A 27,484-nucleotide genomic window follows, 5' to 3' on the forward strand; every position below is an offset into this window, starting at 1 on the left:
TATTTCCCCGTCAGTAACAAGCGATGATTCGATATTTGGTCCTGATGCTGGGAGCAATTCTCCGAATGACACATTGAGTGGATTTTCCTTAATTATAGCAGAGAGAATTCAACCAGTCAGAAAATGATATCCCGTGCTGACTGGGTTTAATTACAGTCATTGAACAAACAGATGAAGTCAACAACTCTCACTCCGTGATCTTTAACAAGAACAGTGGAATTTCCATTCAAATGAAACCCCGGAGACGAGGTTAAATGTTGCACCTTCATACACGCGTACAAGTACCACAATAAGTTTTATTGGCCACAATTAGTGTGGGAGTGGGATTGGGTCGCTGATAGGATATGGGCGGCAGAGTTTTGCATGATCTGAATTTCATGGATGGTAGAGGATGGGAAGCCGATCAGAAGAACATTGGAATAGTCGATTATGTAGATGAGAAATCACGGATGAGAGTTTCAGTGGTGGATCGGATGAGATCAGGATTGTAGCAGGAGATGCTCCAGAGGTGGAAATGTACAATTTTTGTGACCAAGCTTGCGGTGAATCTCCTAGGTGGGACTGGGTCAGAGACGATATTGGGGCAGATGGGAGAAACTAGAGAGAGAGACAGAGGTTCAGGAGCAGAGTATGTGTGAGGTGATGTGGGAGGGTTGGATTCGTGTATAATGGCGGATAATGAGAAGGGGGAAGCAACTGAGGCAGCTGAACGGATGGATAATGACCCCAGTGACCAATAAAACCACGAGCACTTCGCACTTGTTCAAAAAATAACCTCATGCTCGGGAGTGAATCCAGTGAAACGTTGTCTCCAAGACATGTCTTCCCCCTGAGTCAATGATCCCAATAAGCATTACCATTGCACCTAATCAAGATTATTGTGTTGGAAGCACTCACCTCAATTACCTCTGTTATATTTGTAGAATGACACCAATAAATCCGACTAAAAGTGGAGGCATTGACCGCATAAAACCTCTTATTTAAGATCGGCAAAGCTCAATACACTCTATTTACATCGGAGCTACTTCAGAACTTGTCTTATTGGAGACTGAGCCAGTTAGACGTGAATATCTACGCAAAACCTAAATATACTGACTAGTGACACAGGGCAACCACGAAAAACTGAGACATATAGGCTGGTGGTGTCAACAAACCCCGACACACCCAGATATATCAACTGGTAACCCCAGTAAACCCCGATGAACACATGTGTACAGGTTGTTGATCCCACTAAACGCCGATAAACACTTATATATAGGCTGGGGATTGCAGGAAAACCTGATAAGCCCCGACACGAATATATCCAGATATATAGGCTGGTGTGCCAGCAAACTGTGATAAACCCAGGAACAGGAAATGGAGAGTCGTGGTGAACGGATTTTTTTCGGACTGGAGTGAGGTGTACAGTGGTGTTCCCCAAGGATCGGTGTTGGGACCACTTCATTTCTTGATATATATTAATGAATTGGACTTTTGTGGACACGGCACAATTTCAAAATTTACAGATGAAACAAAATTTTGAATGGTAGTAAACAGTGAGGAGGATATTGATATACTTCAAGATGTTATCGTTAGGCTGGTGGCATGGGCGGGCACGTAGCAGATGAAATTTTAACGCTGAAAAATGCGAAGTGATACATTTTGGTAGGAAGAACGAGGAGAGGCAATATTAACCAGAGGGCAAAACTCCAAAAGTGGTACAGTATCAGAGAGATCTGGGGGCAAATGATTTTTTATTCATTCATGGGATGTGGGCGTTGCTCGCAAGGCCAGCATTTATTGCCCCTCGCTAATTGCCCTTGAGGTGGTGGTACTGAGCCGCCTTCTTGAACCGCTGCAGTCCGTGTGGTGAAGGTTCGCCCACGGTGCTGTTAGGTAGGCAGTTCCAAGATTTTGACCCAGCGACGATGAAGGAACGGAGATATATTTCCAAGTCGGGATGGTGTGTGATTTGGAGGGGAACGTGCAGGTGGTGTTGTTACCATACGCCTGCTGACCTTGCCCTTCTGGTTGGTAGAGGTGGCGGTTTTGGGAGAGCTGTCGCAGAAGCCTTGGCGAGTTGCTGCAGTGCATTCTGTAGATGGTACACACTGCAGTTATGTTGCTCCGGTGGTGAAGGTAGGGAATGTTTAGTGTAGTGGATACGGTGCCAATCAAGCGGGCTGCTTTGTTCTGGATGGTGTCGAGCTTTTTGGTTTTTGTCTCTCTGGGTGCCCGATGAACATTTAATTTGATGCATTTGTCCTAAACTGATGCCTTTTCCACATCTCAGGGCGGTCAGACTTGCTCTCTCTGCCTGTTACTGCTTGTGACCATTAACGAGAACAGGCCGCGAGTTAAACATTTATCAGCAAATCGCCAGAGAGATAACACAGCGAGAATAAAACACATTGCCTCACATTGTTAGACAACGAGAGACACAGATTGTAATGAGTGTCAGTAAACAGACCCGAAAATCAGAGTCCGAGAAAGGAAAGGATGAGAGATATCGAAAAGAGTCATCAAAAGAAAGAAAATGCTTTCTCCACCCCAACAACAACAACTTGCATTTATATCGCGCCTTTAACGGAGTAAAACGTCGCAAGGCGCTTCACAGGAGCGATTATCAAACACAATGTGACACGGAGCCATATAAGGAGATTTTGGGACAGGTGAGGTGGGTTTTAGGGGTCTTAACGGAGGAGAGAGAGGTAAAGAGGCGGGGAGGTTCAGGGCGGGAAACCCAAAGCTTTGGGCCCAGTCGGTTGAAGGCACGGCCGCCAATGGTGGAGCGATGAAAATCGTGGATGCTCAAGAGGCCTGAATTGGAGGAGTTCAAAGATCTCGGAGGGTTGTAGGGATGATGGAGGTTACAGAGATAGGGAGGGACGAGGTCATGGAGGGATTTGAACACGAAGATGATAATTTAAAATTTGAGATGTTGATGGACTGGAAGCCAATGTAGGTCAGTGAGCAGAGGGGTTCTCCTCCTGAACGGTGGTTTGAATGTTTGGGGGGCGTGGCTGTGATAAATATCAATATTTAACATAATGATCCCACTTTTCAACTACCACCAAATGATTACAATGCTGACCTGGAATAATCCGTAAAACAAGCCATTAAGATCAATGGTCACTTTAGAAAGGAGTTCAGAAGATTCTTCTAAGAAGGAGAAGGCTCAAGAATCGGATTGCGTACATTTCATGATGGCGTATTTATTTGTGGCCAGGGAGAGGGATGAGACACATGACATTTTTCACACATTTCAAATCTCTGCGGTCAGACTGGCGATTGTTTATTGATCAGGAAGATGGCTGGTAATAATCTAAGACCCAGTGAAGCGGTGAGAACAGTGCAGCAGGGAATGTTCCCGGAAAAATAGGAGCCTGCAGCTCACCGTCTGGTCCCTGTGTCAAGGACAATAAACAACACCACAGCTCCAGGCCAGGAACAGAGAGCTGCTGTTAACGTGGCCCAGCCCTCGCAAACTGCTGGAAATGTAGGATGGAAAACAGACTTTGGGTCTCGGAGGCTACTTTAGGGGCTCAGTGGCTCATCGAAAGAATAATTTCTATTAAAGAGCAGGGCCCTGCTCCATCACAGACTGATACTCTACAGTACATAGCAAAGTAAAGCTCCCTCTCAACTGTGCCATCAAACACTCCGGGGGCGGGTGCATCTCGGGCTAGATCAAGATTAAATCGTTTCAGTACTGTGGCAGGAGTGGAAACCTGACTGGAGGGATTCAAACATGATGTTGTGGGAAAGATGGACACGGATTTTGGAGGCGACAACGCTTTGGACATGAAAGGGAGGTCGGAGCTGGGGTGGCAGTTTCCCTTAGTGTAGCGGTTATCACGTTTGCTTCACACGCAAAAAGTCCCCGCTTCGATCCCGGGCGAGAATGTTATTTGGGCATTTGTTCCAAACCGAATCTCCAGGGTGAGTTTCTTTTCCTGTGAGAAGGAGGCGACAGTTGGCTTTGCCTGTTAATTTTGGCAACGGCTGCACCACATCCCTTCGGGGAAGAAGCGATTTGGGAGAAGGGAAGATGGAAGTGTCCGTCAACCTGTTTAAAAGAGGCCAAATACAAGATAATATTTGGACGTCATCAGCTGAAAATTAACATTGCCTGAGCTTCGAAATCTGAGCGGGTCCCATTCCCCCAGAGTGAGGAATGATCGGAAGGGGAAATTCCACCCAGTTTATATTTTCGTCCAAGGTGATGTCACAAAGTCCAATTTCGATTGGAGCCGAAATAGTTGAGTTTGGAGAGCATGAGATTGAAGATCGAAACGTCTCTGGGTTTGATTCTGTGTTCGGGAACTTTTTGTTGCTTTGTTCTCGTTCTTTGGGTCGATTCTCGCATTTATTTACACTGACTTTTTTTTTACCGGAACAGAAAGGTTGTGGAAGAAATAGAGAGGCATCAAGAATGGCAAATATTGATAGCGTCTTTATTTAGCTTTTATTTCTCTTTCCTCTTCTGCATTTTTCTCTGGAATTTGTATTTCTCGGTGCCGGGAGACCATTTGATTTGAGGCATTTGTCCCAAACTGATGTATTTTCCACAACTCGGGGCGGTCAGTCCCGCTCTGTCTGTTACTGCTTGTGACCATTAACGGGAACAGGCAGAGAAGAAAACGTTTATCAGCAAATCGTCAGAGAGGTAACAGAACGGGAATCAAACTCATTGCGCATGATTTTATCGGGGAGGGGGGCTCATGGGAGGCGGTCAGGGGTCATGGGTGGGTCAGTTATCGGACCGAGGGCTCAGTCATCGGCGGTCGCGGGTCATCGCGATGGTCACAGATAACGGGGTTCGTAGCTCGTGCAGTGGTGTCAGAGTTTTGGAGGGGGTCGGCCGATCGCCTGTGTGGGATCATGGCAGGTAGGCTTGTTGGTCCTGGCGGAAGCACTCCTGCTCCTCCGGGCCCACAAGCTGTGCAATAAAGGAACTTACTTGCTGTTTCGGGCTTTCTCACCTCCTCTCATGTGGTGTGAAGGAGAAGGTCCAGGAATCACGGCCCCCAGGAGCTGAAAATAAAAAAGCTGTGAAAATGGAGACCCGCAGCCTCCTTCAAAGCTTTCACTGACCGACACGCCTCGGTATAAACCAGAAGTGGACGGATTGGTTTCGGGTTTTAGTTACTTTACTAATTTTACCTGAGGCAAAGGATACAGTCGGCTTATCTACAGGGCTGAGTCCCTGCCCGCTGCACTCTGTCTGTCTGTCTCCCGGTATATCAGTCTGATTAAGTCTCTGCTTTATTCTCAGGCATCCATGTTCAAGATGCTGAGCGCTGAAATTGACTTTCTCCTCCGCTGCTTCCCACTGCCTTTTGGATATTTGTGTGGAGGGCCTCTTGCTCCCCCAAACCCCCTCTGCGGATATCGGATGTCCTCCCTTCTGTCCACCAATTGCACCAAGGGTCTCTAGTGCACCTTCAGAGAATCTTGTTGCATGCTCTCTTGCAGGCCTGGTACGAATACAGATCGGCAGATTGGTGAGGTCAGGCGTGCAGATTGGAAGATGTGGGATTCAGTTGTGCGCAACCTTTATTCAATGTTTTAACACAACTCATCAATGTGTAAACAAATGGATGGGACCTGCATCTATGTTTTACGTGTGCGATGTCTGATCTCCATTCAGACTCCTTGAAAAAGGTAGACTGTTATTTTCATCAAAACAACAGGTACCAGCAGCCTTTTGGAGATTTCTAAGAAACATTGACCCTTTATGATATTCAGCTTCCTGCTGGTGGTGGAAAGTGTGAATTGCATTGATTCCCGGTGCAAGGCCCGGAACGGAACGCTGATTGCAGGTGAATCCTGGAGTGGGCGGACACTTGCATCCTGCCTGCGCAGGGCTCATTGGGCGTTGGGTAATAGCACATCACGATACCCTCGCCCAAACCCGAACCCGATCCTATTTTTCCACCGAGGTTTTTTATTCCCGCTGTGTTATCTCTCTGGCAGTTTGCAGATAAATGTTTAACTCGCGGCCGGTTCCCGTTAATGGTCACAAGCAGTAACAAACAGACAGAGCGCGTCTGACCGCCCTGAGGTATGGAAAAGTCATCAGTTCAGGACAAATGCATCAAATCAAAAGTTCATCGGGCACCGAGAGAAACAAAAACCAGTGAGAAAGGCAGAAGGAAATAGAGAAATAAAAGGTAAATACAGACGGCATCCTTGATGTCTCTCTATTCCATCCACAACCGTATAAATGTCAGTGCAAGTAAATGTTCGAGAAGCGGCCCAAAGAAGAGGAAATAAAATAACTCAAAATTGCCAAAACCCAGAAACGAACCAAGAATGTTTAGATTTTCAATCCAACGCTCTCCCAAGTGAGCTATTTCGGCCGTAGTACAGCAACGGATTTTGTTCATCCTCTTGGAATAAATTTTAACCCAGGGTGGAATTGCCCCTCCCGCTCATTCCTCACTTCGGGAGAATGAGACCGACCATCAAAGCGAGATTTTCTGATAATGTCGTTGAATCTCATTTATATTAAACATTCCTTCAACTCTCTGCCGGCGGGATTCAGACCTGGGGTTTGCCATGAACCAGCTTCCCCTCAATTCGCATCTTTATAAGTGAATCGACCAACAAACGCTCGACAGAGTTCAGGTGATATTAATAATAAAAACATAAATTGCGGGAAACACTCAGCAGGTCAGGCAGCATCTGTGGAGAGAGCAACATCCTTTCAGTTCGATGACCATTCATCAGAACTCTCTCCACAGATGCTGACTGACCTGCTGAGTATTTCCAGCATTTTCTGTTTTTCCTTCAGATTTCCAGCATCTACAATATTTTGCTTTTGTTTTACAGCTTGTATTAATGTTCTCCTGATGATATCTTAATATTGTCTTATTTTTGGGCCACTTTAATCTGGTTAATGGATCGATTCTTCCATCATCCCTTCTCCCACATCGCTTCTCTCTCTCATTCATTCTTTCCTTCTTTAAATCCAGAATAGGGCGGGAATCAGAGCTCACAAAACGGCCCCACCCCCGCCCACCCCCGACCAAATCTTCCGCACACAGACCCCCATTTTTATACGTTCATGGAATGTGGGCGTCGCTGGCGAGGCCGGCATTTATTGCCCATCCCTCATTGCCCTTGAGAAGGTGGTGGTGAGCCGCCTTCTTGAACCGCTGCAGTCCGTGTGGTGAAGGTTCTCCCACAGTGCTGTTAAGAATGGAGTTCCAGGATTTTAACCCAGCGACGAGAAAGGAACGGCGATATATTTCCAAGTCGGGATGGTATGTGACTTGAAGGGGAACGTGCAGGTGGTGTTGCTCCTATGTACCTGCTGCTCTTGTCCTTCTCGATAGTAGAGGTCGCAGGCTTGGGAGTTGCTGTTGAAGAAGCCTTGGCGAGTTGCTGCAGTGCATCCTGTGGATGGTACACACTGCAGCCACTGTGCGCCGGTGGTGAAGGGAGTTAATGTTTCGGGTGGTGGATGGGGTGCCCATCAAGCGGGCTGCGTTGTTCTGGATGGTGTCAAGCTTTTTGAACCTTAAATGAGCTGCACTCATCCAGGCAAGTGGACAGTATTCCATCACACTCCTGACTTGTGCCTTGTAGATGTTGGAAAGGCTTTGGGGAGTCAGGAGGTGAGTCACTCGACGCAGAATACCCAGCCTCTGACCTGCCCTTGCAGCCACAGTTTTATGCAGCTCTGTACAGTTCAGTATCTGTTGAATGGTGACCCCCAGGAATATTGATGGTGGAGGATTCGGCAATGGTAATGCCGTTGAATGTCAAGGGGAGGTGGTTAGACTCTCTCTTGTTGGAGATGGTCATTGCTTGACACTTATAGAATCATAGAATTATAGAAGTTACAACATGGAAACAGGCCCTTCGGCCCAACATGTCCATGTCGCCCAGTTTATACCACTAAGCTAGTCCCAATTGCCCATATCCCTCTATACTCATCTTACCCATGTAACTGTCCAAATGATTTTTAAAGGACAAAATTTTACCCGACTCTACTACTGCCTCTGGCAGCTCGTTCCAGACACTCACCACTTTAGAGTGAAAAAATTGCCCCTCTGGACCACTTTATATCTCTCCCCTCTCAGCTTAATTCTATGCCCCCTCGTTATAGATTCCCCTAACTTTTGGAAAATATTTTGACGATCTACCTTATCTATGCCCCTCATTATTTTATAGACTTCTATAAGATCACCCCGTAACCTCCTACTCTCCAGGGAAAAAAGTCCCAGTCCATCTAACCTCTCCTTATAAGTCAAACCATCAAGCCCCGGTAGCATCCGAGTAAATCTTTTCTGCACTCTTTCTAGTTTAATAATATCCTTTCTATAATAGGGTGACCAGAACTGTACACAGTATTCCAAGTGTGGCCTTATTAATGTCTTGAACAAGTTCAACAAGACATCCCAACTCCTGTATTCAATGTTCTGACCAATGAAACCAAGCATTTCGAATGCCTTCTTCACAACCCTATCGACCTGTGACTCCACTTTCAAGGAGCTATGAACCTGTACTCCGAGATCTCTTTGTTCCATAACTCTCCCCAACGCCCCACTATTAACGGAGTAGGTCCTGGCCCGATTCGATCGACCAAAATGCATCACCTCACATTTATCGAAATTAAACTCCATCTGCCATTCATCGGCCCACTGGCCCAATTTATCAAGATCCCGTTGCAATCCTAGATAACCTTCTTCACTGTCCACAATGCCACCAATCTTGGTGTCATCTGCAAGCTTATAACCATGCCTCCTAAATTCTCATCCAAATCATTAATATAATTAACAGCGGACCAAGCACCGATCCGTGAGGCACACCGCTGGTCACAGGCCTCCAGTTTGAAAAACAACCCTTCGACTTCAAGCCAATTTTGCATCCAATTGGCTGCCTCACTTTGGATCCCTGAAATGCGAACAGGAGTTGGATTCGAACCCACGCCCCCGCAAAAATTAGAACCTTAATTCAGCGTCTTAAGCCGCTAGACCATGCTACCACCTAAAATTAGCAACCACTTGTCTGGCACGAATGTTACTTGCCACTTACCAGCCCAAGCCTGGATGTTGTCCAGGTCTTGCTGCATGCGGGCACGGACTGTTTCATTATTTGAGGAGTTGCGAATGGAAATGAACATTGTGCAATCATCAGCGAACAACCCCATTTCTGACCTTATGATGGAGGCAAGGTTATTGATGAAGCAGCTGAAGATGGTTGTGTCCAGGACACTGGCCTGTGGAACTCATGTAGCAATGTCCTGGGGCTGCGATGATTGGCCTCCAACAACCGCAATCATCTTGTTCGGTATGACTCCAGCCACTGGAGAGTTTTCCCCGTGATTCCCATTGACTTCAATTTTACTCAGGCTCCTTGTTGCCAAACTCGGTCAAATGCTGCCTTGATGTCAAGGCAGTCACGCTCACCTTACCTCTGGAATTCATCTCTTTTTTCCATGTTTGGACCAAGGCTGTAATGAATTCTGGAGCCGAGTGGTCCTGGCGGAACCCAAACTGAGCATCGGTGAACACGTTATTGGAGAGTAAGTGGCGGGAAAAAAGTTATGGTTGCACCCAGATTTGGGATTGGATCGCTAGATTCAGTGTTTGGAGTACTCACCATGACACATGGAATCCGATGATTTCTTCAGCCAGTAGCCACCATTCAAAGACACTTGGCTCTTTTCCCAGCACGGCCATGTCGCTGTATTACTGACCTCTCGAGGCTGTTGCCAACCCTCTCCAATCAGCAAAACTGCAAGCAATGGACAATTCCAAACTGCCATCTTGACCCGGCCCTTTGCCGCTCCCACGTTCAGCTTCCACTCCTTCTCCTCTGCTCAGAATCGATGCTCAGCCAATCACACAGCTACTAATCAAACCTGTCGCTTCCATCGTCACTGCTTCTGTTTCACTCTGCTCAGCGCAGCTCCGATTATATCTTGCCGGATAATCTGTGAATAAATATTGCAAGGCACTGATGCATGAAGATTGGCGTAAAACAAAATGTAAACTTTGCCCGAGGACACGATCCAAGCAATTCCTGCATTTCAAGAGACAGTGCTTTGAATTTCGGCATGTTTGCTTGCTGAATGCAGATTGCAAAGAAAAATTCAGCAAACACCATTCTTTGGTGCAGTGAAGCGCAGTTTTGCACAAAAAGCAACTTTCTCTTCTGAAGATTTAGGAAAGCAAAAAACAGGCTGAGCTTCCAGACTGATAGAAATGTTACAGAACGGAAAGAGGCCATTCAGCCAATCGAGCCCTGACGGCTCGATGCAAAAGCAATCCAGCCAATCCAACTCCCTCGACCGATCCCAGTCGCCCTGCACATGCTTTCCTTTCAAGTATTCATGCAGTTCCCTTTTGAAAGCCACGATTGAATCTACCTCCACCACAACCCCTGGCAGTGCATTCCAGATCCTAACCACTCACTGTGTAAAAAAGGTTTTCCCTCATGTCACCTTTGGTTCTTTTGCCAGTCACCTTAAATCTATTTCCTCTGGTTCTTGATCCTTCTGGCATAAGGAACAGTTTCTTTCGATCTATTCTGTCAACACCCCTCATGATTTCAAGTAAATCTGTCATATCTCCTCTCAATCTTCTCTGTTCCAAAAAGAACAAACCCAGCATCTCTAGGCTATCCACGTAACTAAAGTCCCTCATCCCTGGAATCATGCTAGTTTATCTTTTCTGCACCCTCTCGAAAACCTTCACATCTTTCGTGAAGTGCCGTGCCCAGAACTGGACCTAATGCTCCAGTTGTGGTCGAACTAATGTTTTATAAACCTTCATCATAGCCTCCTTGCTTTTGTAATCTATGCCTCAAAATATAAAGCTCAGCATCCCATATGATTTGTTGACCGCTTTCTCAACCTACCTCGTCACATTCAACGGTTTGTGCACATATACCCCCAGACCTCTCTGTCCATCGACACATTTTAGAATTGTGAGCTTTAGTTTATATTGATTCTCCTCGTTCTTCCTACCGAGATGTATCACCTTGCATTTTTCTGCGATAAATTTCGATATCCTCTTGAAGTCCATCACTATCCTCCTCAATGTTCACTATACTTCCAAGGGTTGCGTCATCTGCAAATTTGGAAATTGTGCCCTGTACACCCAAGTCCAAGTCATTAATAAATATCAAATAGGGCAGTGGTGCGAGCACCGACCAGTGGGGAACATTACTGTACACCTCCCTCCAATCCCCAAAACAACCGTTCATCACTCCTCTCTGGTTCCTGTTACTGAGGCAATTTTCGAAACATGTTGCTATTGCTCCTTTAGGCCGTTCGGCCCTTCGAGTCCTGCCAGCTCGATGCAAAAGCAATCCAGCCAATCCCACTCCCTCGCCCTATCCACGGAGCCCTCGGCATGTTTTCCTTTTGAAGTATTTATACAGTTCCCTCTTGAAAGCCACGATTGAATCTGCCTCCACCACGACCCCTGGCATTGCATTCCAGATCCTAAACACACACTGTGTAAAAAAGGATTTTCCTCAAGTCATCTTTGGTCATTTTGCCAGTCGCCTTAAATCTATGTCCTCTGGTTCTTGACCTTTCCGCCAATAGGAACAGTTTGTCTCCATCCATTCTGTCAATACCCCTCATGAGTTTAAATACCTCTATCAAATCTCCTCTCAATCTTCTCTGTTGCAAGAAAAACAACCCCAGCTTCTCCAGTCAATCTACGGAACGAAAGTCCCTCATCCCTGGAATCATTCTCGTTCGTCTTTTCTCCACCCTCTCTTAGGCCTTCAAATTTTTCCAAAAGCGCGGTGCCCAGATCTGGACACAATACTCCAGTTGTGGTCGAACTAATGTTTTATAAAGGTTCATTATGAATTCCGTGCTCTTGTGCTCTGTGCCTCCAATTATAAAGCCCAGGATCCCGCATGTTTTTTCAACCGCATTGTCAATCTGCCTCGCGACATTCAACGAATTGTGCACATCATCCCCAGATCTCTCTGTTCCTGTACCCCTTTTCGAATTGACCCCAATTATTTATATTGATTCTCCTCGTTCTTCCTACCGAGATGTATCACCTTGCATTTTTCTGCGTTAAATTTCGATATCCTCTTGAAGTCTGTCACTATCCTCCGCACAGTTTGTCTCCATTTATTCTGTCAATACCCCTCATGAGTTTAAATAGCTCTATCAAATCTCCTCTCAATTTTCTCTGTTCCAAGAAGAACATGCCCAGCTTCTCCAGTCTATCCACGCCACTAAATTCCCTCATCCCTGGAATCATTCTCGTTCATCTTTTCTGCACCCTCTCTTAGACCTTCGCATTTTTCCTAAAGTGCGGTGCCCAGATCTGGACACAATACTCCAGTTGTGGTCGAACTAATGTTTTATAAAGGATCATCATGAATTCCGTGCTTTAGTGTTCTATGCCTGTATTTATAAAGCCCAGGATCCCGTATGCTTTTGAACCGCATTCTCAACCAGCCTCGCTACGTTCAACGACTTTTCCCCCATATCTCTCTGCTCCTGTAACCTTTTCGAATTGAGCCCTCTTATTTACATTGCTTCTCCTCGTTCTTCCGACCACTGAGATGTATCACGTTGCATTTTTCTGCGTTCAATTTATATATCCTCTTGAAGTCTATCACTATCCTCCTCACTGTTCACTATAATTCCAAGGTTTGTGTCATCTTGAAATTTGGAAATTGTTCCCTGGACACCCAAGTACAAGTCATTAATAAATATCAAAAAGGGCAGTGGTGCGAGCACCGACCTGTGGGGCACATTACTGGACACCTCCCTCCCATCCGAAAAACAACCGTTCATCACTCCTCTCTGGTTCCTGTTACTGAGGCAATTTTGTATCCATATTGCTACTGCTCCTTTTATTCTATGGGTATCAATCTTGATGACAAGGCTATCATAAGGCACTTTATTAATCGCCTTTTGAAAGTTTACATACACCACATCAATCGCATTGACCTCAGCATCCTTCTCCGTTACCTCATCAAAAACTCTATCAAGTTAGTTCAATACGATTTGCCTTTAACAAAAGCCCAAATTTATACAATTAGCTCGAACCTCATTGATAGAGGCTCCGAACTTCCCACGAACAGGGATGGGATTCCAGGTGACTTTTATTTGTTTCCCCAAAAGTTACAAACGGAAGGGACAAAAGTTGAGGTTCCACCGAGATTTGAACTCGGATCGCTGGATTCAAAGTCCAGAGTGCTCACCATTACACCATGAAACCCATTCATTAAAACATGCGACCCCCTTCCCTTCAAGGATACTGGGCTCCATTATCAGCATCGCCATGGCGCTGCATCATTGACTGCACGAGGCGACTGGCAAACGTCTGCCATCAGCAAAACTGCAAGCACTGGTCAATCCCAACCTGCCACTTTGGCCTTTTCTCATCCATACTTCCAGCTTCCCCACTTTTCCCTCTGATAAGAAGAGATGCTCAGCCAATCGCACAGCTGCTGTCAAATCCATCGCTTCCCTCGTTGATGCTTCTGTTTCACACTGCTCAGCGCAGCTCGTCTTGTTGGATAATCAGTGCATAAACATTGCAAGGCACTGATGCATGAAGTTCGGGGTGAAATGAAAAGAGCTCGATCCTCACTGATTAAAGCTGCGAACTCCCCACCAACACGGATTAGATTCCAAGTGATTTTAACTTGTTTGCCCTTAATTTGCAAACGAAAAGGACAAAATTCGAAGGTTGATCGAAATTTGAATTTGGATCGCTGGAATCCAAGTCCAGAATGCCCTTGTTATTGCACTGTGTGAACCAACTGATTACTTCAGCTGGCACCCACCAGTCAAAAACACTTGGCTGTTTTATCAGCACTGCCTTAACCCCACATCACTGACACCTCGAGGCTACCGACAAACCTCTCCCATCATCAAAACTGCAACATCTTGATAAGAAAATGTCAACATTGCCCGAGGACATGATCCAAGCAATTCTTGCCTTTCAAGAAACAATGCTTTGAATTTCTACATGCTTGATTGCTGAATGCAGATTACAAAGAAAAGTTCTGCAAACACCATTCTCTGGTGCAGTGAAACTCAGCATTAAACAAAATACAGCTTTCTCTTCTGTTGATTTGGGAAAGCTAAAGTCCGGTTGAGCTGATGAACTGAAACCGATAGAAGCAACTGGAACCTCATTGATTGATAGTGACTTCCCACGAGCAGGGAGTGGATTCCAGCTGCATTTTGTTTTTTTTTCCCTGCAGTTGCAAACGAATGGGACAAAAACAAATCAGGTTCCACCGAGATTCGAACTCGGATCGCGAGATTCAGAGTCTAGAGTGCTCACCATTACACCATGGAACCCATTTGTTAACAAAAGTCGCACCCTCCATCAAAAGACATTTGGCTCTTTTCTAAGCACGGCCACGTCGCTGCATCACTGACTTCTCGAGGCTGTTGCCACACCGCTCCCATCAGCAAAACTACAAGAACTTGACAATTCCAAACTGCCACTTTGACTTGACCCTTTCTCATCTCTTCCTTCAGCTTTCAACCTTTTCCTTCTGCTTCGTATCGATGTTCAGCCAATCACACAGCAGCGAGTCAAACCTATCGCTTCCCTCGTCACTGCTTCTCTTTCAATCTGCTCAGCGCAGCTCCGATGACAGTCGTGCCGGATAATCTGTGAATAAATATTGCAAGGCACTGATGCATGAAGATTGGCCTAAAACAAAATGTAAACTTTGTGCGAGGGCACGATCCAAGCAATGCCTGCATTTCAAGAGACAGTGCTTTGAATTTCTGCATGTTTGCCTGCTGAATGCAGATTGCAAAGAAAAATTCAGCAAACACCATTTTGGTGCAGTGAAGCGCAGCGTTGCACATAAAGCAACTTTGTCTTCTGAAGATTTAGGAAAGCAAAAGACAGGCTGAGCTTATGGACTCATAGAAAGGTTACAGCACGGAAGTAGGCCGTTCGGCCCTTCGAGTCCTGACAGCTCTATGCAACAGCAATCCAGCCAATGCCACTCCCTCGCCCTATCCCCGTAGCCCTCGGCATGTTTTCCTTTAAAGTATTTTTCAGTTCCCTCTTGAAAGCCACGATTGAATCTGCCTCCACCACGACCCCTGGCATTGCATTGCATTTCCTAACCACTCACTGTGTAAAAAAGGTTTTTCCTCAAGTCACTTTTGATTCTTTTGCCAGTCACCTTAAATCTATGTCCTCTGGTTCTTGACCTTTCCGCCAATAGGAACAGTTTGTCTACATTTATTCTGTCAATACCCCTCATGAGCTTAAATAGCTCTATCAAATCTCCTCTCAATCTTCTCTCTTCCAAGAAGAACATGCCCAGCTTCTCCAGTCTATCCACGCCACTAAATTCCCTCATCCCTGGAATCATTCTCGTTCATCTTTTCTGCACCCTCTCTTAGACCTTCGCATTTTTCCTAAAGTGCGGTGCCCAGATCTGGACACAATACTCCAGTTGTGGTCGAACTAATGTTTTATAAAGGATCATCATGAATTCCGTGCTTAAGTGTTCTATGCCTGTATTTATAAAGCCCAGGATCCCGTATGCTTTTTGAACCGCATTCTCAACCAGCCTCGCTGCATTCAACGATTTGTGCACTTTTCCCCCATATCTCTCTGCTCCTGTATCCTTTTCGAATTGAGCCCTCTTATTTACATTGCTTCTCCTCGTTCTTCCGACCACTGAGATGTATCACCTTGCATTTTGCTGCGTTCAATTTATATATCCTCTTGAAGTCTATCACTACCCTCCTCACTGTTCACTATAATTCCAAGGTTTGTGTCATCTTGAAATTTGGAAATTGTTCCCTGGACACCCAAGTACAAGTCATTAATAAATATCAAAAAGGGCAGTGGTGTGAGCACCGACCTGTGGGGCACATTACTGGACACCTCCCTCCAATCCGAAAAACAACCGTTCATCACTCCTCTCTGGTTCCTGTTACTGAGGCAATTTTGTATCCATATTGCTACTGCTCCTTTTATTCTATGGGTATCAATCTTGATGACAAGGCTATCATAAGGCACTTTATTAATCGCCTTTTGAAAGTTTACATACACCACATCAATCGCATTGACCTCAGCATCCTTCTCCGTTACATCATCAAAAAATCTATCAAGTTAGTTCAATACGATTTGCTTTAACAAAAGCCCAAATTTATACAATTAGCTCGAACCTCATTGATAGAGGCTCCGAACTTCCCACGAACAGGGATGGGATTCCAGGTGACTTTTATTTGTTTCCCCAAAAGTTACAAACGAAAGGGACAAAAGTTGAGGTTCCACCGAGATTTGAACTCGGATCGCTGGATTCAAAGTCCAGAGTGCTCACCATTACACCATGAAACCCATTCATTAAAACATGCGACCCCCTTCCCTTCAAGGATACTGGGCTCCATTATCAGCATCGCCATGGCGCTGCATCATTGACTGCACGAGGCGACTGGCAAACGTCTGCCATCAGCAAAACTGCAAGCACTGGTCAATCCCAACCTGCCACTTTGGCCTTTTCTCATCCATACTTCCAGCTTCCCCACTTTTCCCTCTGATAAGTAGAGATGCTCAGCCAATCGCACAGCTGCTGTCAAATCCATCGCTTCCCTCGTTGATGCTTCTGTTTCACACTGCTCAGCGCAGCTCGTCTTGTTGGATAATCAGTGCATAAACATTGCAAGGCACTGATGCATGAAGTTCGGGGTGAAATGAAAAGAGATCGATCCTCACTGATTAAAGCTGCGAACTCCCCACCAACAGGGATTAGATTCCAAGTGATTTTAACTTGTTTGCCCTCAATTTGCAAACGAAAAGGACAAAATTCGAAGGTTGATCGAAATTTGAATTTGGATCGCTGGAATCCAAGTCCAGAATGCCCTTGTTATTGCACTGTGTGAACCAACTGATTACTTCAGCTGGCACCCACCAGTCAAAAACACTTGGCTGTTTTATCAGCACTGCCTTAACCCCACATCACTGACACCTCGAGGCTACCGACAAACCTCTCCCATCATCAAAACTGCAACATCTTGATAAGAAAATGTCAACATTGCCCGAGGACATGATCCAAGCAATTCTTGCCTTTCAAGATACAATGCTTTGAATTTCTACATGCTTGATTGCTGAATGCAGATTACAAAGAAAAGTTCTGCAAACACCATTCTCTGGTGCAGTGAAACTCAGCATTAAACAAAATACAGCTTTCTCTTCTGTTGATTTGGTAAAGCTAAAGTCCGGTTGAGCTGATGAACTGAAACCGATAGAAGCAACTGGAACCTCATTGATTGACAGTGACTTCCCACCAGCAGCGAGTGGATTCCCGCTGCATTTTGTTTTTTTTGCCCTGCAGTTGCAAACGAATGGGACAAAAACAAATCAGGTTCCACCGAGATTCGAATTCGGATCGCTAGATTCAGAGTCTAGAGTGCTCACCATTACACCATGGAACCCATTTGTTAACAAAAGTCGCACCCTCCATCAAAAGACATTTGGCTCTTTTCTAAGCACGGCCACGTCGCTGCATCACTGACTTCTCGAGACTGTTGCCACACCGCTCCCATCAGCAAAACTACAAGAACTTGACAATTCCAAACTGCCACTTTGACTTGACCCTTTCTCATCTCTTCCTTCAGCTTCCAACCTTTTCCTTCTGCTTAGTATCGATGTTCAGCCAATCACACAGGAGCGAGTCAAACCTATCGCTTCCCTCGTCACTGCTTCTCTTTCAATCTGCTCAGCGCAGCTCCGATGACAGTCGTGCCGGATAATCTGTGAATAAATATTGCAAGGCACTGATGCATGAAGATTGGCCTAAAACAAAATGTAAACTTTGTGCGAGGGCACGATCCAAGCAATGCCTGCATTTCAAGAGACAGTGCTTTGAATTTCTGCATGTTTGCCTGCTGAATGCAGATTGCAAAGAAAAATTCAGCAAACACCATTTTTGGTGCAGTGAAGCGCAGCGTTGCACATAAAGCAACTTTGTCTGCTGAAGATTTAGGAAAGCAAAAGACAGGCTGAGCTTATGGACTCATAGAAAGGTTACAGCACGGAAGTAGGCCGTTCGGCCCTTCGAGTCCTGACAGCTCTATGCAACAGCAATCCAGCCAATCCCACTCCCTCGCCCTATCCCCGTAGCCCTCGGCATGTTTTCCTTTAAAGTATTTTTCAGTTCCCTCTTGAAAGCCACGATTGAATCTGCCTCCACCACGACCCCTGGCATTGCATTGCATTTCCTAACCACTCACTGTGTAAAAAAGGTTTTTCCTCAAGTCACTTTTGATTCTTTTGCCAGTCACCTTAAATCTATGTCCTCTGGTTCTTGACCTTTCCGCCAATAGGAACAGTTCGTCTACATTTATTCTGTCAATACCCCTCATGAGCTTAAATAGCTCTATCAAATCTCCTCTCAATCTTCTCTCTTCCAAGAAGAACATGCCCAGCTTCTCCAGTCTATCCACGCCACTAAATTCCCTCATCCCTGGAATCATTCTCGTTCATCTTTTCTGCACCCTCTCTTAGACCTTCGCATTTTTCCTAAAGTGCGGTGCCCAGATCTGGACACAATGCTCCAGTTGTGGTCGAACTAATGTTTTATAAAGGATCATCATGAATTCCGTGCTTTAGTGTTCTATGCCTGTATTTATAAAGCCCAGGATCCCGTATGCTTTTTGAACCGCATTCTCAACCAGCCTCGCTACATTCAACGATTTGTGCACTTTTCCCCCATATCTCTCTGCTCCTGTACCCTTTTCGAATTGAGCCCTCTTATTTACATTGCTTCTCCTCGTTCTTACGACCACTGAGATGTATCCCCTTGCATTTTGCTGCGTTCAATTTATATATCCTCTTGAAGTCTATCACTATCCTCCTCACTGTTCACTATAATTCCAAGGTTTGTCTCATCTTGAAATTTGGAAATTGTTCCCTGCACACCCAAGTACAAGTCATTAATAAATATCAATAAGGGCAGTGGTGCGAGCACCGACCTGTGGGGCACATTACTGGACACCTCCCTCCCATCCGAAAAACAACCGTTCATCACTCCTCTCTGTTTCCTGTTACTGAGGCAATTTTGTATCCATATTGCTACTGCTCCTTTTATTCTATGGGTATCAATCTTGATGACAAGGCTATCATAAGGCACTTTTCGCCTTTTGAAAGTTTACATGCACGAATCGCCTTTTGAAAGTTTACATGCACCACATCAATCGCATTGACCTCAGCATCCTTCTCCGTTACCTCATCAAAAACTCTATCAAGTTAGTTCAATACGATTTGCCTTTGACAAAAGCCCAAATTTATACAATTCGCTCGAACCTCATTGATAGAGGCTCCGAACTTCCCACGAACAGGGATGGGATTCCAGGTGACTTTTATTTGTTTCCCCAAAAGTTACAAACGAAAGGGACAAAAGTTGAGGTTCCACCGAGATTTGAACTCAGATCGCTGGATTCCAAGTCCAGAGTGCTCACCATTACACCATGAAACCCATTCACTAAAACATGCGACCCCCTTCCCTTCAAGGATACTTGGCTCCATTATCAGCATCGCCATGGCGCTGCATCATTGACTGCACGAGGCGACTGGCAAACGTCTCCCATCAGCAAAACTGCAAGCACTGGTCAATCCCAACCTGCCACTTTGGCCTTTTCTCATCCATACTTCCAGCTTCCCCACTTTTCCCTCTGATAAGCAGAGATGTTCAGCCAATCGCACAGCTGCTGTCAAATCCATCGCTTCCCTCGTTGATGCTTCTGTTTCACACTGCTCAGCGCAGCTCGTCTTGTTGGATAATCAGTGCATCAACATTGCAAGGCACTGATGCATGAAGTTCGGGGTGAAATGAAAAGAGCTCGATCCTCACTGATTAAAGCTGCGAACTCCCCACCAACAGGGATTAGATTCCAAGTGATTTTAACTTGTTTGCCCGCAATTTGCAAACGAAAAGGACAAAATTCGAAGGTTGATCGAAATTTGAATTTGGATCGCTGGAATCCAAGTCCAGAATGCCCTTGTTATTGCACTGTGTGAACCAACTGATTACTTCACCTGGCACCCACCAGTCAAAAACACTTGGCTGTTTTATCAGCACTGCCTTAACCCCACATCACTGACACCTCGAGGCTACCGACAAACCTCTCCCATCATCAAAACTGCAACATCTTGATAAGAAAATGTCAACATTGCCCGAGGACATGATCCAAGCAATTCTTGCCTTTCAAGAAACAATGCTTTGAATTTCTACATGCTTGATTGCTGAATGCAGATTACAAAGAAAAGTTCTGCAAACACCATTCTCTGGTGCAGTGAAACTCAGCATTAAACAAAATACAGCTTTCTCTTCTTTTGATTTGGGAAAGCTGAAGTCCGGTTGAGCTGATGAACTGAGACCGATAAAAGCAACTGGAACCTCATTGATTGACAGTGACTTACCACCAGCAGGGAGTGGATTCCCGCTGCATTTTGGTTTTTTTGCCCTGCAGTTGCAAACGAATGGGACATAAACAAATCAGGTTCCACCGAGATTCGAACTCGGATCGCGAGATTCAGAGTCTAGAGTGCTCACCATTACAGCATGGAACCCATTTGTTAACAAAAGCCGCACCCTCCATCAAAAGACATTTGGCTCTTTTCTAAGCACGGCCACGTCGCTGCATCACTGACTTCTCGAGGCTGTTGCCACACCGCTCCCATCAGCAAAACTACAAGAACTTGACAATTCCAAACTGCCACTTTGACTTGACTCTTTCTCATCTCTTCCTTCAGCTTCCAACCTTTTCCTTCTGCTTAGTATCGATGTTCAGCCAATCACACAGCAGCGAGTCAAACCTATCGCTTCCCTCGTCACTGCTTCTCTTTCAATCTGCTCAGCGCAGCTCCGATGACAGTCTTGCCGGATCATCTGTGAATAAATATTGCAAGGCACTGATGCATGAAGATTGGCCTAAAACAAAATGTAAACTTTGTGCGAGGGCACGATCCAAGCAATGCCTGCATTTCAAGAGACAGTGCTTTGAATTTCTGCATGTTTGCCTGCTGAATGCAGATTGCAAAGAAAAATTCAGCAAACACCATTTTTGGTGCAGTGAAGCGCAGCTTTGCACATAAAGCAACTTTGTCTTCTGAAGATTTAGGAAAGCAAAAGACAGGCTGAGCTTATGGACTCATAGAAATGTAACAGCACGGAAGTAGGCCGTTCGGCCCTTCGAGTCCTGACAGCTCTTTGCAACAGCAATCCAGCCAATCCCACTCCCTCGCCCTATCCCCGTAGCCCTCGGCATGTTTTCCTTTAAAGTATTTTTCAGTTCCCTCTTGAAAGCCACGATTGAATCTGCCTCCACCACGACCCCTGGCATTGCATTGCATTTCCTAACCACTCACTGTGTAAAAAAGGTTTTTCCTCAAGTCACTTTTGATTCTTTTGCCAGTCACCTTAAATCTATGTCCTCTGGTTCTTGACCTTTCCGCCAATAGGAACAGTTTGTCTACATTTATTCTGTCAATACCCCTCATGAGCTTAAATAGCTCTATCAAATCTCCTCTCAATCTTCTCTCTTCCAAGAAGAACATGCCCAGCTTCTCCAGTCTATCCACACCACTAAATTCCCTCATCCCTGGAATCATTCTCGTTCATCTTTTCTGCACCCTCTCTTAGACCTTCGCATTTTTCCTAAAGTGCGGTGCCCAGATCTGGACACAATACTCCAGTTGTGGTCGAACTAATGTTTTATAAAGGATCATCATGAATTCCGTGCTTTAGTGTTCTATGCCTTTATTTATAAAGCCCAGGATCCCGTATGCTTTTTGAACCGCATTCTCAACCAGCCTCGCTACATTCAACGATTTGTGCACTTTTCCCCCATATCTCTCTGCTCCTGTACCCTTTTCGAATTGAGCCCTCTTATTTACATTGCTTCTCCTCGTTCTTCCGACCACTGAGATGTATCACCTTGCATTTTGCTGCGTTCAATTTATATATCCTCTTGAAGTCTATCACGATCCTCCTCACTGTTCACTATAATTCCAAGGTTTGTGTCATCTTGAAATTTGGAAATTGTTCCCTGGACACCCAAGCACAAGTCATTAATAAATATCAAAAAGGGCAGTGTTGCGAGCACCGACCTGTGGGGCACATTACTGGACACCTCCCTCCCATCCGAAAAACAACCGTTCATCACTCCTCTCTGGTTCCTGTTACTGAGGCAATTTTGTATCCATATTGCTACTGCTCCTTTTATTCTATGGGTATCAATCTTGATGACAAGGCTATCATAAGGCACTTTATTAATCGCCTTTTGAAAGTTTACATACACCACATCAATCGCATTGACCTCAGCATCCTTCTCCGTTACCTCATCAAAAACTCTATCAAGTTAGTTCAATACGATTTGCCTTTAACAAAAGCCCAAATTTATACAATTAGCTCGAACCTCATTGATAGAGGCTCCGAACTTCCCACGAACAGGGATGGGATTCCAGGTGACTTTTATTTGTTTCCCCAAAAGTTACAAACGAAAGGGACAAAAGTTGAGGTTCCACCGAGATTTGAACTCGGATCGCTGGATTCAAAGTCCAGAGTGCTCACCATTACACCATGAAACCCATTCATTAAAACATCCGACCCCCTTCCCTTCAAGGATACTGGGCTCCATTATCAGCATCGCCATGGCGCTGCATCATTGACTGCACGAGGCGACTGGCAAACGTCTGCCATCAGCAAAACTGCAAGCACTGGTCAATCCCAACCTGCCACTTTGGCATTTTCTCATCCATACTTCCAGCTTCCCCACTTTTCCCTCTGATAAGTAGAGATGCTCAGCCAATCGCACAGCTGCTGTCAAATCCATCGCTTCCCTCGTTGATGCTTCTGTTTCACACTGCTCAGCGCAGCTCGTCTTGTTGGATAATCAGTGCATAAACATTGGAAGGCACTGATGCATGAAGTTCGGGGTGAAATGAAAAGAGCTCGATCCTCACTGATTAAAGCTGCGAACTCCCCACCAACAGGGATTAGATTCCAAGTGATTTTAACTTGTTTGCCCGCAATTTGCAAACGAAAAGGACAAAATTCGAAGGTTGATCGAAATTTGAATTTGGATCGCTGGAATCCAAGTCCAGAATGCCCTTGTTATTGCACTGTGTGAACCAACTGATTACTTCACCTGGCACCCACCAGTCAAAAACACTTGGCTGTTTTATCAGCACTGCCTTAACCCCACATCACTGACACCTCGAGGCTACCGACAAACCTCTCCCATCATCAAAACTGCAACATCTTGATAAGAAAATGTCAACATTGCCCGAGGACATGATCCAAGCAATTCTTGCCTTTCAAGAAACAATGCTTTGAATTTCTACATGCTTGATTGCTGAATGCAGATTACAAAGAAAAGTTCTGCAAACACCATTCTCTGGTGCAGTGAAACTCAGCATTAAACAAAATACAGCTTTCTCTTCTTTTGATTTGGGAAAGCTGAAGTCCGGTTGAGCTGATGAACTGAGACCGATAAAAGCAACTGGAACCTCATTGATTGACAGTGACTTACCACCAGCAGGGAGTGGATTCCCGCTGCATTTTGGTTTTTTTGCCCTGCAGTTGCAAACGAATGGGACATAAACAAATCAGGTTCCACCGAGATTCGAACTCGGATCGCGAGATTCAGAGTCTAGAGTGCTCACCATTACACCATGGAACCCATTTGTTAACAAAAGCCGCACCCTCCATCAAAAGACATTTGGCTCTTTTCTAAGCACGGCCACGTCGCTGCATCACTGACTTCTCGAGGCTGTTGCCACACCGCTCCCATCAGCAAAACTACAAGAACTTGACAATTCCAAACTGCCACTTTGACTTGACTCTTTCTCATCTCTTCCTTCAGCTTCCAACCTTTTCCTTCTGCTTAGTATCGATGTTCAGCCAATCACACAGCAGCGAGTCAAACCTATCGCTTCCCTCGTCACTGCTTCTCTTTCAATCTGCTCAGCGCAGCTCCGATGACAGTCTTGCCGGATCATCTGTGAATAAATATTGCAAGGCACTGATGCATGAAGATTGGCCTAAAACAAAATGTAAACTTTGTGCGAGGGCACGATCCAAGCAATGCCTGCATTTCAAGAGACAGTGCTTTGAATTTCTGCATGTTTGCCTGCTGAATGCAGATTGCAAAGAAAAATTCAGCAAACACCATTTTTGGTGCAGTGAAGCGCAGCGTTGCACATAAAGCAACTTTGTCTTCTGAAGATTTAGGAAAGCAAAAGACAGGCTGAGCTTATGGACTCATAGAAATGTAACAGCACGGAAGTAGGCCGTTCGGCCCTTCGAGTCCTGACAGCTCTTTGCAACAGCAATCCAGCCAATCCCACTCCCTCGCCCTATCCCCGTAGCCCTCGGCATGTTTTCCTTTAAAGTATTTTTCAGTTCCCTCTTGAAAGCCACGATTGAATCTGCCTCCACCACGACCCCTGGCATTGCATTGCATTTCCTAACCACTCACTGTGTAAAAAAGGTTTTTCCTCAAGTCACTTTTGATTCTTTTGCCAGTCACCTTAAATCTATGTCCTCTGGTTCTTGACCTTTCCGCCAATAGGAACAGTTTGTCTACATTTATTCTGTCAATACCCCTCATGAGCTTAAATAGCTCTATCAAATCTCCTCTCAATCTTCTCTCTTCCAAGAAGAACATGCCCAGCTTCTCCAGTCTATCCACACCACTAAATTCCCTCATCCCTGGAATCATTCTCGTTCATCTTTTCTGCACCCTCTCTTAGACCTTCGCATTTTTCCTAAAGTGCGGTGCCCAGATCTGGACACAATACTCCAGTTGTGGTCGAACTAATGTTTTATAAAGGATCATCATGAATTCCGTGCTTTAGTGTTCTATGCCTTTATTTATAAAGCCCAGGATCCCGTATGCTTTTTGAACCGCATTCTCAACCAGCCTCGCTACATTCAACGATTTGTGCACTTTTCCCCCATATCTCTCTGCTCCTGTACCCTTTTCGAATTGAGCCCTCTTATTTACATTGCTTCTCCTCGTTCTTCCGACCACTGAGATGTATCACCTTGCATTTTGCTGCGTTCAATTTATATATCCTCTTGAAGTCTATCACGATCCTCCTCACTGTTCACTATAATTCCAAGGTTTGTGTCATCTTGAAATTTGGAAATTGTTCCCTGGACACCCAAGCACAAGTCATTAATAAATATCAAAAAGGGCAGTGTTGCGAGCACCGACCTGTGGGGCACATTACTGGACACCTCCCTCCCATCCGAAAAACAACCGTTCATCACTCCTCTCTGGTTCCTGTTACTGAGGCAATTTTGTATCCATATTGCTACTGCTCCTTTTATTCTATCTTGATGACAAGGCTATCATAAGGCACTTTATTAATCGCCTTTTGAAAGTTTACATACACCACATCAATCGCATTGACCTCAGCATCCTTCTCCGTTACCTCATCAAAAACTCTATCAAGTTAGTTCAATACGATTTGCCTTTAACAAAAGCCCAAATTTATACAATTAGCTCGAACCTCATTGATAGAGGCTCCGAACTTCCCACGAACAGGGATGGGATTCCAGGTGACTTTTATTTGTTTCCCCAAAAGTTACAAACGAAAGGGACAAAAGTTGAGGTTCCACCGAGATTTGAACTCGGATCGCTGGATTCAAAGTCCAGAGTGCTCACCATTACACCATGAAACCCATTCATTAAAACATCCGACCCCCTTCCCTTCAAGGATACTGGGCTCCATTATCAGCATCGCCATGGCGCTGCATCATTGACTGCACGAGGCGACTGGCAAACGTCTGCCATCAGCAAAACTGCAAGCACTGGTCAATCCCAACCTGCCACTTTGGCATTTTCTCATCCATACTTCCAGCTTCCCCACTTTTCCCTCTGATAAGTAGAGATGCTCAGCCAATCGCACAGCTGCTGTCAAATCCATCGCTTCCCTCGTTGATGCTTCTGTTTCACACTGCTCAGCGCAGCTCGTCTTGTTGGATAATCAGTGCATAAACATTGGAAGGCACTGATGCATGAAGTTCGGGGTGAAATGAAAAGAGCTCGATCCTCACTGATTAAAGCTGCGAACTCCCCACCAACAGGGATTAGATTCCAAGTGATTTTAACTTGTTTGCCCTCAATTTGCAAACGAAAAGCACAAAATTCGAAGGCTGATCGAAATTTGAATTTGGATCGCTGGAATCCAAGTCCAGAATGCCCTTGTTATTGCACTGTGTTAACCAACTGATTTCTTCAGCTGGCACCCACCAGTCAAAAACACTTGGCTGTTTTATCAGCACTGCCTTAACCCCACATCACTGACACCTCGAGGCTACCGACAAACCTCTCCCATCATCAAAACTGCAACATCTTGATAAGAAAATGTCAACATTGCCCGAGGACATGATCCAAGCAATTCTTGCCTTTCAAGAAACAATGCTTTGAATTTCTACATGCTTGATTGCTGAATGCAGATTACAAAGAAAAGTTCTGCAAACACCATTCTCTGGTGCAGTGAAACTCAGCATTAAACAAAATACAGCTTTCTCTTCTGTTGATTTGGGAAAGCTAAAGTCCGGTTGAGCTGATGAACTGAAACCGATAGAAGCAACTGGAACCTCATTGATTGACAGTGACTTCCCACCAGCAGGGAGTGGATTCCCGCTGCATTTTGTTTTTTTTGCCCTGCAGTTGCAAACGAATGGGACAAAAACAAATGAGGTTCCACCGAGATTCGAACTCGGATCGCTAGATTCAGAGTCTAGAGTGCTCACCATTACACCATGGAACCCATTTGTTAACAAAAGTCGCACCCTCCATCAAAAGACATTTGGCTCTTTTCTAAGCACGGCCACGTCGCTGCATCACTGACTTCTCGAGGCTGTTGCCACACCGCTCCCATCAGCAAAACTACAAGAACTTGACAATTCCAAACTGCCACTTTGACTTGACCCTTTCTCATCTCTTCCTTCAGCTTCCTAACCTTTTCCTTCTGCTTAGTATCGATGTTCAGCCAATCACACAGCAGCGAGTCAAACCTATCGCTTCCCTCGTCACTGCTTCTCTTCCAATCTGCTCAGCGCAGCTCCGATGACAGTCTTGCCGGATAATCTGTGAATAAATATTGCAAGGCACTGATGCATGAAGATTGGCCTAAAACAAAATGTAAACTTTGTGCGAGGGCACGATCCAAGCAATGCCTGCATTTCAAGAGACAGTGCTTTGAATTTCTGCATGTTTGCCTGCTGAATGCAGATTGCAAAGAAAAATTCAGCAAACACCATTTTTGGTGCAGTGAAGCGCAGCGTTGCACATAAAGCAACTTTGTCTTCTGAAGATTTAGGAAAGCAAAAGACAGGCTGAGCTTATGGACTCATAGAAAGGTTACAGCACGGAAGTAGGCCGTTCGGCCCTTCGAGTCCTGACAGCTCTATGCAACAGCAATCCAGCCAATCCCACTCCCTCGCCCTATCCCCGTAGCCCTCGGCATGTTTTCCTTTAAAGTATTTTTCAGTTCCCTCT

General features: G+C 45.3%; 10 non-coding genes across 10 annotated transcripts; all 10 read right to left on the bottom strand.

Moving 5' to 3' along the window:
* Nucleotides 1-13,124: 13,124 nt before the first annotated feature.
* trnaq-uug (transfer RNA glutamine (anticodon UUG)) lies at nt 13,125-13,196 on the bottom strand. The gene has a single exon. It is a non-coding gene; the product is annotated as a tRNA-Gln (tRNA).
* Nucleotides 13,197-14,218: 1,022 nt separating this feature from the next.
* trnaq-cug (transfer RNA glutamine (anticodon CUG)) lies at nt 14,219-14,290 on the bottom strand. The gene has a single exon. It is a non-coding gene; the product is annotated as a tRNA-Gln (tRNA).
* Nucleotides 14,291-16,235: 1,945 nt separating this feature from the next.
* On the bottom strand, nt 16,236-16,307 carry trnaq-uug (transfer RNA glutamine (anticodon UUG)). The gene has a single exon. It is a non-coding gene; the product is annotated as a tRNA-Gln (tRNA).
* A 1,022-nt stretch (nt 16,308-17,329) lies between these two features.
* On the bottom strand, nt 17,330-17,401 carry trnaq-cug (transfer RNA glutamine (anticodon CUG)). The gene has a single exon. It is a non-coding gene; the product is annotated as a tRNA-Gln (tRNA).
* A 1,970-nt stretch (nt 17,402-19,371) lies between these two features.
* trnap-ugg (transfer RNA proline (anticodon UGG)) lies at nt 19,372-19,443 on the bottom strand. Its single transcript has one exon. It is a non-coding gene; the product is annotated as a tRNA-Pro (tRNA).
* A 1,022-nt stretch (nt 19,444-20,465) lies between these two features.
* trnaq-cug (transfer RNA glutamine (anticodon CUG)) lies at nt 20,466-20,537 on the bottom strand. The gene has a single exon. It is a non-coding gene; the product is annotated as a tRNA-Gln (tRNA).
* Nucleotides 20,538-22,484: 1,947 nt separating this feature from the next.
* On the bottom strand, nt 22,485-22,556 carry trnaq-uug (transfer RNA glutamine (anticodon UUG)). Its single transcript has one exon. It is a non-coding gene; the product is annotated as a tRNA-Gln (tRNA).
* Nucleotides 22,557-23,578: 1,022 nt separating this feature from the next.
* Nucleotides 23,579-23,650, bottom strand: trnaq-cug (transfer RNA glutamine (anticodon CUG)). The gene has a single exon. It is a non-coding gene; the product is annotated as a tRNA-Gln (tRNA).
* Nucleotides 23,651-25,587: 1,937 nt separating this feature from the next.
* On the bottom strand, nt 25,588-25,659 carry trnaq-uug (transfer RNA glutamine (anticodon UUG)). Its single transcript has one exon. It is a non-coding gene; the product is annotated as a tRNA-Gln (tRNA).
* Nucleotides 25,660-26,681: 1,022 nt separating this feature from the next.
* trnaq-cug (transfer RNA glutamine (anticodon CUG)) lies at nt 26,682-26,753 on the bottom strand. Its single transcript has one exon. It is a non-coding gene; the product is annotated as a tRNA-Gln (tRNA).
* Between the last annotated feature and the right edge of the window lie 731 nt (nt 26,754-27,484).

The sequence above is a fragment of the Heptranchias perlo genome, chromosome 35, assembly GCF_035084215.1.
Source record: "Heptranchias perlo isolate sHepPer1 chromosome 35, sHepPer1.hap1, whole genome shotgun sequence".
Classification (NCBI taxonomy): Eukaryota; Metazoa; Chordata; class Chondrichthyes; order Hexanchiformes; family Hexanchidae; genus Heptranchias; species Heptranchias perlo.